A 12,076-nucleotide genomic window follows, 5' to 3' on the forward strand; every position below is an offset into this window, starting at 1 on the left:
GATTTGATAGATGAGTACAAAATTATGAGGGCTACAGACAGGTTAAATGCAAGCAGGCTTTTCCCAGTGAGGTTGGGCGAGACTGAAACTAGAGGTCATATGTTAAAGGTGAAAGGTGAAATACTTGAGGTGAAAACTGAAGAGGATCTCCTTTACTCAGAGGGTGGTATGAGCATGGAACGAGCTACCAGCAGAAGTGGTAGATACAGATTCAGTTTAACAGTTAAGAGAAGTCTGGATAAATACATGGATGGGAGGGCATGGAGGGCTATGGTCCAGGTGCGGATCAATGGAACTAGGCAGAATATCAGTTTGTCACTTCTGGATGGGCTGAAGGGCCTGGTTCTGAGCTGTAGTGCACAGTAGTGTCATGGTCCAGTCCATTCACTATTTCACGGTCCGGTCCATTGACTCCTCATTCCACTTATTTCCTTCCCCCGTTGTCCATCGGGTGCCTTGATTAAGGCAGCTGACTCCCATCTGAACCGGGAGCAGAAAAGCTCTGGCTTACAGTTACTCGGCTGCTGAAGCATCACCTGAGCAAGTGCAGTTGTGCCCAGTTTGGGTTCCCGTTCATTGGGGACTCCAAGTGGCTCCGGTGCCCAGGGTTGCTTTGTGAATTTGGTCGTTCTCGTGCCCAGCGGAGTTGCCGGCCGTTTGCCGCCACTCCGAGCCAAAGGTATGGATTCTGCCATTTCCATGGCCAGCTGAGTAGGCAGGCAGTTTGCTGCTACTCGAATGAACTGTCGTTGTTTTGTCATCCCATATCCAGCTCAATAGGCAGGCCATTTGTTTTGTCATGTCCGAGTCCCGGCTTCGTGTCCGAGTTCTAGTCCAAGTTCAAGCCCAAGTCCTGGCTCTGTGTTGGAGCCCAAGTTCAAGTCCAGGTTCCCAGTCCACGGCCAAGTCCAAGTCCAGGCATTGTGTCTAAGCCAAAGTCCTAGTCCAGGTTTTACTGGTTTGTTATCCAACATCCATGTCCAGGTTGGCTTTTTATCCTTGCTCCCTGGCCTTCTTAGCAGCTATAGAACATAGAGCATACAATAGTACAACACATTACAGGCCCTTCGGCCCACAAATTTGTGCCGCCCCTCAAACCCTGCCTCCCATATAACTCCCCCACCTTAAATTCCTCCATATACCAGTCTAACAGTCTCTTAAACTTCACTAGTGTATCTGCCTCCACCACTGACTCAGGCAGTGCATTCCACGCACCAACCACTCTCTGAGTGAAAAACCTTCCTCTAATATCCCCCTTGAACTTCCCTCCCCTTTCCTTAAAGCCATGTCCTCTTGTACTGAGCAGTGGTGCCCTGGGGAAGAGATGCTGGCTGTCCACTCTGTCTATTCCTCTTAATATCTTGTACACCTCTATCATGTCTCCTCTCATCCTCCTTCTCTCCAAAGAATAAAGCCCTAGCTCCCTTAATCTCTGATCATAATCCATATTGTCTAAACCAGGCAGCATCCTGGTAAATCTCCTCTGTACCCTTTCCAATGCTTCCACATCCTTCCTATAGTGAGGCGACCAGAACTGGACACAGTACTCCAAGTGTGGCCTAACCAGAGTTTTATAGAGCTGCATCATTTCATGTCTCTTAAACTCTATCCCTCGACTTATGAAAGCTAACACCCCATAAGCTTTCTTAACTACCCTATCTACCTGTGAGGCAACTTTCAGGGATCCGTGGACATGTACCCCCAGATCACTCTGTTCCTCCACACTACCAAAGTATCCTGCCATTTACTTTGTACTCTGCCTTGAAGTTTGTCCTTCCATCAATAAATACCTTTATTTATTCTACCCGCCTGTGTCCTGCACTTGGGTTTGCTTTTGTCCCCCGCTCCTTGTAGCAAGTTGTTTAATTAAAACAATGATTTTATCACACTTTGCGAACAGTGTAAAAAAAGGAGGAAAATTGAATTAACATTTACATTCAGTGATAATGAGACTGGTAACCCTTGATTTACTGGATTAATTCTTCCTTTATCATTCATATGACTTCCAAATACACTTTCTGATTCGCAAGGTACAACAAAAAGTCAGGCCAACTAAAGTTTCTCTTGACACAAAGTAATTGCTACAAAACAGTATCACTTACTATGAAACTTTTGCCAGACATACTGTACAATACTGTTCAGAAAAAGTTGTTTTAAATTGACTTAAAGTAGATAATATGGAATACAATTACAGCATGTTGGAAAATTACGTTTAAAAAGCAATCAAGCTCTGACATAGTTACTTAAAACTTCTGTGCGACTTTCTCCTTAAACATTTTGCAATGGCAAATCCTACTATCCACATTCAAAATGTGACCACAGCCCTCATGGAGAACACCAAGTATAAATATAGAGCAACCTATTGTTAAATGTCTACTATAATTATTGTCATGTCATTAATAAAAAGGCAACAAAAGAATCAAAATATTAAAATAATAAGACCATAAGATTTAGGAGCAGAATTAGGCCATTCGGCCCATCGAGTCTGCTCCGCCATTCAATCATGCACTGATCCAATTCCTCCAATCATCACCACTCTCCTGTCTTCTTCCCATACCCTTTGATGCCTTGGCTAATAAGAACCTATCTATCTCTGCCTTAAATACACCCAATGACTTGGCCTCCACAGCCGCTCATGGCAACAAATTCCACAGATTTACCACCCTCTGACTAAAGTAAATTCTTCACATCTCAGTTCTAAAAGATTGTCCTTCAATCCTGAAGTTGTGCCCTCTTGTCCCAGAATCCTCTACCATGAGAAATAACTTTGCCATATCTAACCTGTTCAGGCCTTTTAACATTTGGAATGTTTCTATAAAATCCCCCCTTATTCTCCTGAACTCCAGGGGCTACAGACCAAAAGCTGCAAGACATTCCTCATACAGTAACCCTCTCATTCCCGGAATCATTCTCATGAATCTTCTCTGAACCCTCTCCAATCTTTTCTAAAATAAGGAGCCCAAAACTGCACACAATACTTCAAGTGCGGTCTCATGAGTGAGTTATAGAGCCTCAAAATCACATCCCTGATCTTAAATTCTATACATCTAGAAATGAATGCCAACATTGCATTCGCCTTCTTCACAACCAACTCAACCTGCAGGTTAACCTTTAGGGTATCTTGCACAAGGACTCCCAAGTCCCTTTGTATCTTTGCATTTTGAATTCTGTTTCCATCTAAATAATAGTCTGCCTGTTTATTTCTTCCACCAAAGTGCATGACCGTACACTTTTCAACATTATATTTCTTTTGCCACTTCTTTGTCCATTCCCATAAACTATCTAAGTCTCTCCGCAGGCTCTCTGTTTTCTCAACACTACCTGCTCCTCCACTTATCTTTGTATCATCGGCAAATTTAGCCACAAATCCCTTAATACCATAGTCCAAATCATTGACATACATCATAAAAAGTAACGGTCCCAACATCGACCCCTGTGGAACTCCACTAGTACTGGCAGCCAGCCAGAATAGGATCCCTTTATTCCCATTCTGTTTTCTGCCGACCAGCCAATGCTCGTAACTTCACTGCAATTCCATGGGCTCTTATCTTGCTAAGCAGCCTCATGTGTGGCACCTTGTCAAGGGCTTTCTGAAAATCCAAGTACACCACATCTACTGCATCTCCTTTGTCGACCCCGCTTGTAATTTCCTCAAAGAATTGTAGAAGTTTTGCCAGGCTGGATCTTCCTTTCAGGAAACCATGCTGGCTTTGGCCTATCTTGTCATAATGCTTTATGAATGAAATTATAGAAAGTGAACTTCCAGCCAGAAGAACAACACTATGTGCCATAACCAATAAGTGGTATGAGTCCACCCATCCAACACTCAGAATCAAGACATCTCTTCATCTCTGCTGAAGCCAGACCTTGGAATACTCGCCTAACCTCAGGTTCACCCTGTACCAGGGACCCAACTAGATCCAGGACCATGATCTTGTCAGGGCCAATCTAGTCTACACCTAATTCCAGCTTTCAATCCAGCTCTGCACCTAGGTTTATTGAACTGGTGGGCACGTGTCTGCTGCAACAAAACATGTAGATCCTGGTGTATACTATATGACACAAACATCATGGTACTGGTGGGTACACATCTCACACTGTATAACGTTATTGGACACTGATATGGCTTTGCAAATTATCTGACACAGTAGTGAAACTGTGTGACACTGATGTACATTACTGGTGGGCTTAGGTCTGTCACTGTATAACACTGAGATCAAGTTCTGGGGGAACAAGTATGCCATTGTATGGCACCTGAGCATGATATTGGTGGACGTTTGAGCACAGGTCAATATATCAGTCTGTATCTACATTGGATCAAATGAAAGATGTTTTTGTGAGTTGTCCTGGAAGTGCTTTGGATTGTACATTTTGGCTCTCTCCACAAAATTGTTGTGCATCATTGATCCATCTTTATTGCCAAAATGTTTAATTCCTTTCAAAAAGGAAGATCACATTAGAACTCGTAACTGAGATCAACTTTTTCTTTGTCCAGGTGCATTCACTAATAATATCATGTGCAATATCATAGTGAAGTCTAACACGTTGTCAGAGGTATTGATTGACTTGATGTGAATGGATTAAAGCAACTGACAAAGAAAATTTAACACAAAGTGACAACATTACAATACCTAACATGTAATTTCTTTTGTACATAATATTTTACATGCCAAATAATAAAGTTCCATTCACAGTGATGGATTCTTAATGTGCACACATTAAGGCTATATAAAACAATATCACAATAACCAACAGACTGATTTACACCAGTAATGATATCATCATTTTATTTTAAAATCAACTCCATTCAGACCCAGAGGAAAAACATTTTCCTTGGAGGAATAAAATGAAGTTAGTAACACCTAAATGAACAAAATGTGCTGGAGTTTGTAAACTGTCAAAATGTTCTCATGAATAATAGTTACAAATCTATTTACTGAGAAATATGTGCCAGATTGCAATGTGTGATTAGCACAAAAAGCATGTCATTAATTTTCTTCTGAAACATTAGCAATAATCAATCTACAACCAGATGGATTCGACAGGGGACAAGAAAACTGAAGCAAGCATATTGATGACAATACCCAGCTTTTAAAATAATATTGAAATTAAGTCAGAAATCATATCAACCAAAATGAAACCACAACATAGAAATATTTATTTCACTATTTCCAGAAAATGAATATCTATCCTCTTACAACATCCATAATTTACTGAATATAAATTTAGTGTGGGCAAGGATAACTAACCATTTACTGTGATAATACAACAGTTGATGGTTATCGAAACAGGTAACCCAATGATATCTAATATTCCCAATTTATGTGTGTTAGAACATCAATGGCCTGCTGTATTCTGGTGTGTAGAGATTGATCTTTATCTAATGTTTATTATTCTAATAAGCAACTATTGAACTCATTCCTTTGTGTTTATAACACCCTCAAACTGATGTTGCTCACCAATTTTGAAAGTATTCCTCATATTTCAAAGCCAAAATGTGAACAACAGTTGTCACAGCCCCAATGCATACAAGCTCCCATGTCCCACCTATATCAGTTTGTTGCTACCGATAACAGTTTCTGTTTAGTCAACATCTTATCACACTCATCATAACATCTTATCATCTTATCATGGAATGTTGATTATACATGTTCTGACTTTTACAAATGAAGATAATATATCAAAGGCCTTTCAAAAGTTATTTTGACCATGCAGTTAAGAAAGTGGTTGCCTGGTCCAACCCTTTCATGTGGCACTTCTGTTCCACATGTGCTTTCCAAACTTGATTCAATTTATTCCCTTCAGTCACACTCTTTTATAAAAGTTTCAGATTCCCTCTCTACTCTTGGTAAAAGATATTTTATCTTATTACCGTAGATTCCGGACTACAGAGCGCACCTGATTAAAAACCGCTGGCTCTAATTTTAGAAAGAAAATCAATTTTTTACTTGTACAGGCCGCACCGGATTTTAGGCCACACCGGATTTTAGGCCACACCGGATTTTCGGCCGCACCGGATTTTCGGCCGCAGGTGTCCCACGTTGTAATATGAGATATTTACACAGAAAGATATTACTTGTGAGGATTTTTTAACTTTTAATTAAATCCATATGGTAACATAAACAAATACATATTGCAAATGCTTTTTTTCGAACCGTGCCTGTAACGCGGCTACTTTTAAATATACGTTGCATATACTTTTTTACTGAACAACATTCCAATATCTCCTAACGACTGGTAAAAAATATATATACTGCAGCCTACCAGGAAAAGTTATTGATTGCCTTTAACTTAAAAGCAGCGTTCGCTCAGATCCAATGCCGCTCCGCCGCTCCCCCCCGCCTTCCCGTTTATCGCAAACTGGCATTTTTCCCACAAGACGCGGCAAAACCGGGTGTGACGTCATAGCATCCCGCGATGTAGTACAGAAAACAAATATAGTTAAAACACTTCTAACTTTAACTAGAAAATGAATTACTAAGCGAAAATATTATAAACTAAATAACTGCCATAAAGGCAGCACAATGCTTTTCTTCGAGTGTTTTCCATGTTGATGAGGGTGAGTACAAATGACTGATTTACAATAATTTAATTGTGAAAGTGCGCTTGATTTATCGTACAATTCCATTGGACCTCTGTGAACTACTCATCAATTTTATTGGTCTACTGTTACGAGGCAAAATGTTTTTGGCGGCATGAAAAAAAACCATGCATTAGCCGTACCGTATTAAAGGCCGCAGAGTTCAAAGCTGTTCAAAATGTGGGAAAAAAGTAGCGGCTTATAATCCGACATCTACGGTAGTTGCTTTAATTTCACTAGTGTCTGGTTTTTCTCCTCTTGTAAAACTGAAAGCCATCTTCATATGGGCTATCAGAAACAAGGGATTTCAAAAATTAATTAGAAGGCCTCTCTTAGATCATGTCCTAGCGCTTCATATGAGAAAACAGACACAATTAATTTCCCAATGGATAAACCTATAGGGTTAACATGTCCTTGTACTTTTTTCCCCAGAGCTTCAGAAGCACCCTTCAATAATATGGTAAACTTTACCAATGTTTCTCATTTTATTTTTCTTTTAAGCAGCAAACTCTGTCATTTGGTTTGCTTTGAAATATTTAAAATTGTGGTTCTATTTTATGTGATTATTGATTTTATTTAGAGATACAACACAGGCCCTTCCAGCCCAATGGATCTATGCTGCCTGATTTCACCTATGTGACCAATTAACCTACAAAGACACACACACAAAACGCTGGTGGAACGCAGCGGCCCAGGCAGCATCTATAGGGAGAGGCACTGTTGACGTTTCGGGCCGAGACCCTTCGTCAGGACAAATGTCTTTGGAGTGTGGGAGGAAATAGAAACACCTGGAGGAAAACCATGCGATCATGGGGAGAATGTACAAACCCTTTATAAAAAACAGTAGAACTGAATCTAGCTTACTCTTGCTGTAATGGTGATATGCTATCAGCGACACTACTGTACCACTCTTTGGATTTGAATGCTAAGATTACTTTCTTGTATTTTGTACAGCAAATTTCTATTGCTTCCTTTGTCCTTCTTACTTATTACTGTATACAAAGTTATTATTTTTCTTAAAATATAATCTCATATTTATCCCAGCTGCAGTTTATGAGTGAAATACTTGCCAATAATAACTGTATATTTATGCTTTGCAACACCCCATCTCCTCCTCCATTTACTGACCCCAGCAGGCTCATACCACATACAAGACAGGGTAACAGATAACAAATGCGACTAGCATTAAATTAATAGGTGAACATATGAAACATTCAATAATTTTGATTTTCAGATGTGCTTAATTAGAAGATAAAATTTGATTTACCATCTGAGCCACAGAATGTGGTATTTATTTTGCTGATACACTAAGAATTAATTTGAAAGCATACTAATAAAGAAGTATAGGAGGTCAAAACTTACAAAAATGATAAATCATTGTTCTAAAGCACTGGATGTTAAATAACAATTCTGCCAAAACACCATGTCAAATTACTTGAGATAAAATAACTTACCCTAATATCATCTGGATAAACTGACTCAATCTTCAATCATTTCACTGAAATACTGCAAGATATAAAGAAAGGTTAAACACTTAACAGAAGGAGATATGTGTAAAAGGAAAAAAACATCAGGGTTACAAAAACAATGACTTGAATATCAGTTTCAGATATGTATGTAATTAGTCAAAGTTTTTCCTTATGCATTTGTTGAAGTTAGCAAAATATTTCAAATAAACATTTGTCTGCATTAAGTCTGCATTCTCCACTAAGTTCCTGGCAAAATACTTGGGCATTTGAAATAGTGTCAAATTAAATGTTTTAGTGTTAGCATAAATTATTTAACAATATTCAACTCTTCAAATTTTCAGCTTTTAATCTCTAAAGCTGATTTATTTATATGAAAATATCATGAGAGCAGAGTAAAATTCAGACACCTTCATATCATAACCATAGTTTTGATAATGGATATTAGTTCAGCAAGCATAAATGTTTCAAGCTGAGATTCACGGGTTTCAATGTCAGAGTTGTTAAATTCTCCAGTTATACAAGAGTTCACAGAAAAATTTTGCAAATGTGGAAGCAATTTCACCATTGTGTTCAGATAAACTGGTGTAACAGAAAATAAATATCTTTTCTAACTTGCAGGGCAGCTAATGAAGAAGGTTACCAGCTTCTTCAACAACAATAATATTGCTTCCACAATGGCATTTTTGAACACACTCAAATTTTGCTGGGTTGGTAGGAACACATTCTCTCCAAATCTGCTGACTAGAATTTACACCTGTTATTGAACTTAGATATGGGTCAAAGTTCAGAGGTAAGAGCCCAGAAATAGGATTGTGCACTGCTGTGTAATATGCAATTTATTTTCAGTGAGAGATCTACTGTAATGATAAGCAAGGAACTTATATTTTGGGTTTTGATGAACACGTGAAAGCACCTGGAAATGAGTTCAACATATGTTCTTGGGATAGGGCACCATGGTAGCACACCAGTTAGTGCAACTCCATTATAGCTTGGGACATCAGGGTTTGGAGTACAATCCAGGCATCCTCTGTAAGGAGTTTGTACATCCTCCCTGTGGAATGCGTGTGCTTTCGCTGGGTCATCTGATTTCCTCCCACAGTCCAATGACCTACTGAGTAAGTTAACTGGTCATTGTAAATTGTCTCGTGGTTAGATTAGGGTTAAACTGGGGTTGTTGGTGGGGGGGGGCACTGCTGGACAGTACAGCTTGAAAAGCAGTAAGGGCCTATTTCACACTGGATCTCTAAATAAATTTGAAATTAAATGAAACAGATGGTCCTTCTATCATTTTTCTGCCCTGTCTGCAGTGTTGAAGCAGGTCCTCACAAAACTAATAATGCAGCAAATACACACACCTGGGATTCCTCACCATTACTTCACGTGGGTTTGCTGAGCAGGTGGCAGATATAGATTCTGAGCACTGTCAACACACCTTAAAACCTACTTAAGTACTTACTCTGACATGGCAATTTTCCAGAATCCAGAATGTGGACTCTTTTCTACTGCCTACTGATATGCAAGCCTTCTCATCAACTAGTCCATCTGTTGCTTAATCCTCCTTCCATCCCACCTATCAGTCCATCAGCCACTTGCCCCTCATCCCCAAAGAAATATCTAAAAGTGTCCCATTGATTACCAAAACATTTATCACTACAGTGCATTCTTCACTCATTTATAACAACCCCTTCCCCACGACCACCACCATCTCTCCAATTACTATTCCCTTCTTTTTTCTTTTTACAGTATTTTTATTCAAAAGAAAAAACAAGATTTACAGAGTGCAACACATAGATACATCTCAACATAAATTGTGTACATTCATATATTGTAATAAAATTGATCAAAATATTATAGCATATCACAATAAAGGTATACCAGTCTGTAATCAAAAATTTAAAGATAGGTCATACATCATAAAATAAATTTCTTATATTAAAAAAAAGTCAACCCCCTACCAACTACCAAAGAAAAAAGCTGATGGATGATAATGGGTAATTAGAAAAAAAAATATTCGCTTAAGAAGAGAAGATAAAAATATACGTAAAAGTCTGTGCACTGTTAAACTTTATAAATTGGAAAAGTAATTTAGGAAAGGTCCCCAGATATCATAAAAAGATTGTTTTGAATATAAGACTGAGCAGCAGATCTTCTCTAAATTTAAATAAGACATAATATCACGTAGCCATTGAAGATGTGTAGGAGAAATAGACCATTTAAGCAAGATTGCTCTCCTTGCTAAGAGAGAGGTAAAAACTAAAACCTGTAGGTTAGGAGTATTTAAAATTATATCTTCATTTGCAATAATACCAAACAAGGCAGTAAGGGGATTTGGGTCAAATTGGACCCTAAAAAGTTGTGAGAAGGTATGGAATACTTCCCGCCAATTACTAAAAACTTAAAGAATTTATTTAAAGAAAACTTAAACCCCTTATTGAATTATGTGAAAAAGACACTTTCTAAATGGTCTCCTTTTTCTTTATCCCTAATTGGCTGAATTAATTTGATTAAAATGAAGATTCTTCCTAAATTTTTATATCTTTTTCAGGCTTTACCTATTTTTATTCCTAAGACCTACTTTGATTCTTTAGATTCCATTTTAACATCTTATATTTGGAGTAATAAACAAGCTCATTTAATTAAAGTTTACCTACAAAGAAATAAAGAGATAGGTAGATTAGCCCTACCGAATTTTAGGTTTCACTATTGGGCTGCCAATATAAGGAATATTACTTTTTGGTCCTATTATATTTATCATAAAGATTTCCCATCATGGGTCTCCTTAGAAGTTAATTCTGTAAAAAATTCCTCTATTGTCTCTCTTCTTGGATCATACTCTTCTTTTTCAGCAAATAAAACAACAGATAACTATTCCCTTCTTTATCCAATAATTCCTAAACTTTCCTGATTTCCTTTGCATGTCCAGTTTGGGAAAGAGCATGATGAAAATATCTAAGACAAGTTAACTTTAGATTTTGTGCTGGTGAGCTTTCAATCATAATGTGTTTGGCCTCCCATACATTATAATTTAACACTATTTAGGCACCATTCAATATTCTGGAAATGGTCTTTGCAATTAATGTGTATTTTTGGAGAACGTGATACTCTTGAATGATTTGCCATCCAGAGGAAACAGCTTAAGTGGGTATAAATGTAAGAGCAAACTCTAGAAGTTTTTACAGAGTAAGTATTTTCTCATACTGAAATCTCTTTATTCCCATTTGAATTTATGAGGTTCATATTGTAAAACAACATGAAATCTCTCACATTGAACATGTGGAACCAAATGATGTAGCCTCTCTGAATTTATTTGCCCATTATGAAACCATGATTTTTCCTTATTCATAAGTTGACGGAATCTTACTGAGATATTTGTTAGGAGAAATTAGTCAGAATTTATAATAAACCACATAAAGTTCAGGCCCCATTTTTGACTAAAGAGCAAACATTAACTTCTGGATTTCTAAAGAAAGGCTTTATTTCCCACAACCACATACTCATTTTCTATTAACAAAGATTTCTAACCAGCCTGTGACTCACTGATAAGGGAGTGGAAACAAGTCACCTTTGACCTTGAGAGACTACTACTGGGGGAAAAAAAAGAAATGCAAATTGAATTGTATTTTATAAAGTCTTGAGTGTGTGTTTAAGCCATGCCTCAACGGGAAGGAAAACAACCAAAATAGGATTTTAAATTAAATCTGAACACTCTCGCAATGGATCAAAAGTTGGGCAATGTAGAGAAAATGATTTTTTTTCCCCTTGTACCATACCTCATACAAAACAGCTTAACTACAGAACTAGTTTGTATTTTTGAAGTTCTCAGTTTTTGACTTAGGCATATGGATGAAATCACAGGAAATGTCAAGGGTGTATCAACATTTAGATGACTGGACTACCTGAAGCTATTGAGTTCAGTGGAGTAGTGTATTCAGTTAATTGAGAAACAAGTTGGTACAGATACTTGCCGAAGATGACTAATGACACGATTTAAAATCAAAATTTCCCATAAAACACACGATTAGAAAGC

General features: G+C 37.9%; 1 protein-coding gene across 9 annotated transcripts in view; it reads right to left on the reverse strand.

Annotated features, from left to right (window-relative positions):
- chl1b (cell adhesion molecule L1-like b) overlaps positions 1 to 12,076 on the reverse strand; it is a 920,799-nt gene that overhangs the window by 696,286 nt on the left and 212,437 nt on the right. For 8 of the 9 annotated variants that reach the window (XM_073072427.1, XM_073072429.1, XM_073072428.1 and 5 more), the window contains one exon: positions 8,035 to 8,086. The exons of the other annotated variant lie outside the window; for it this stretch is intronic. The gene's annotated coding sequence lies outside the window, so the exon portion shown is untranslated. The remainder of the gene's footprint in view (positions 1 to 8,034; positions 8,087 to 12,076) is intronic. 9 annotated transcript variants of the gene reach the window in all.

Source organism: Hemitrygon akajei, chromosome 19 (genome assembly GCF_048418815.1).
Source record: "Hemitrygon akajei chromosome 19, sHemAka1.3, whole genome shotgun sequence".
Taxonomy (NCBI): Eukaryota; Metazoa; Chordata; class Chondrichthyes; order Myliobatiformes; family Dasyatidae; genus Hemitrygon; species Hemitrygon akajei.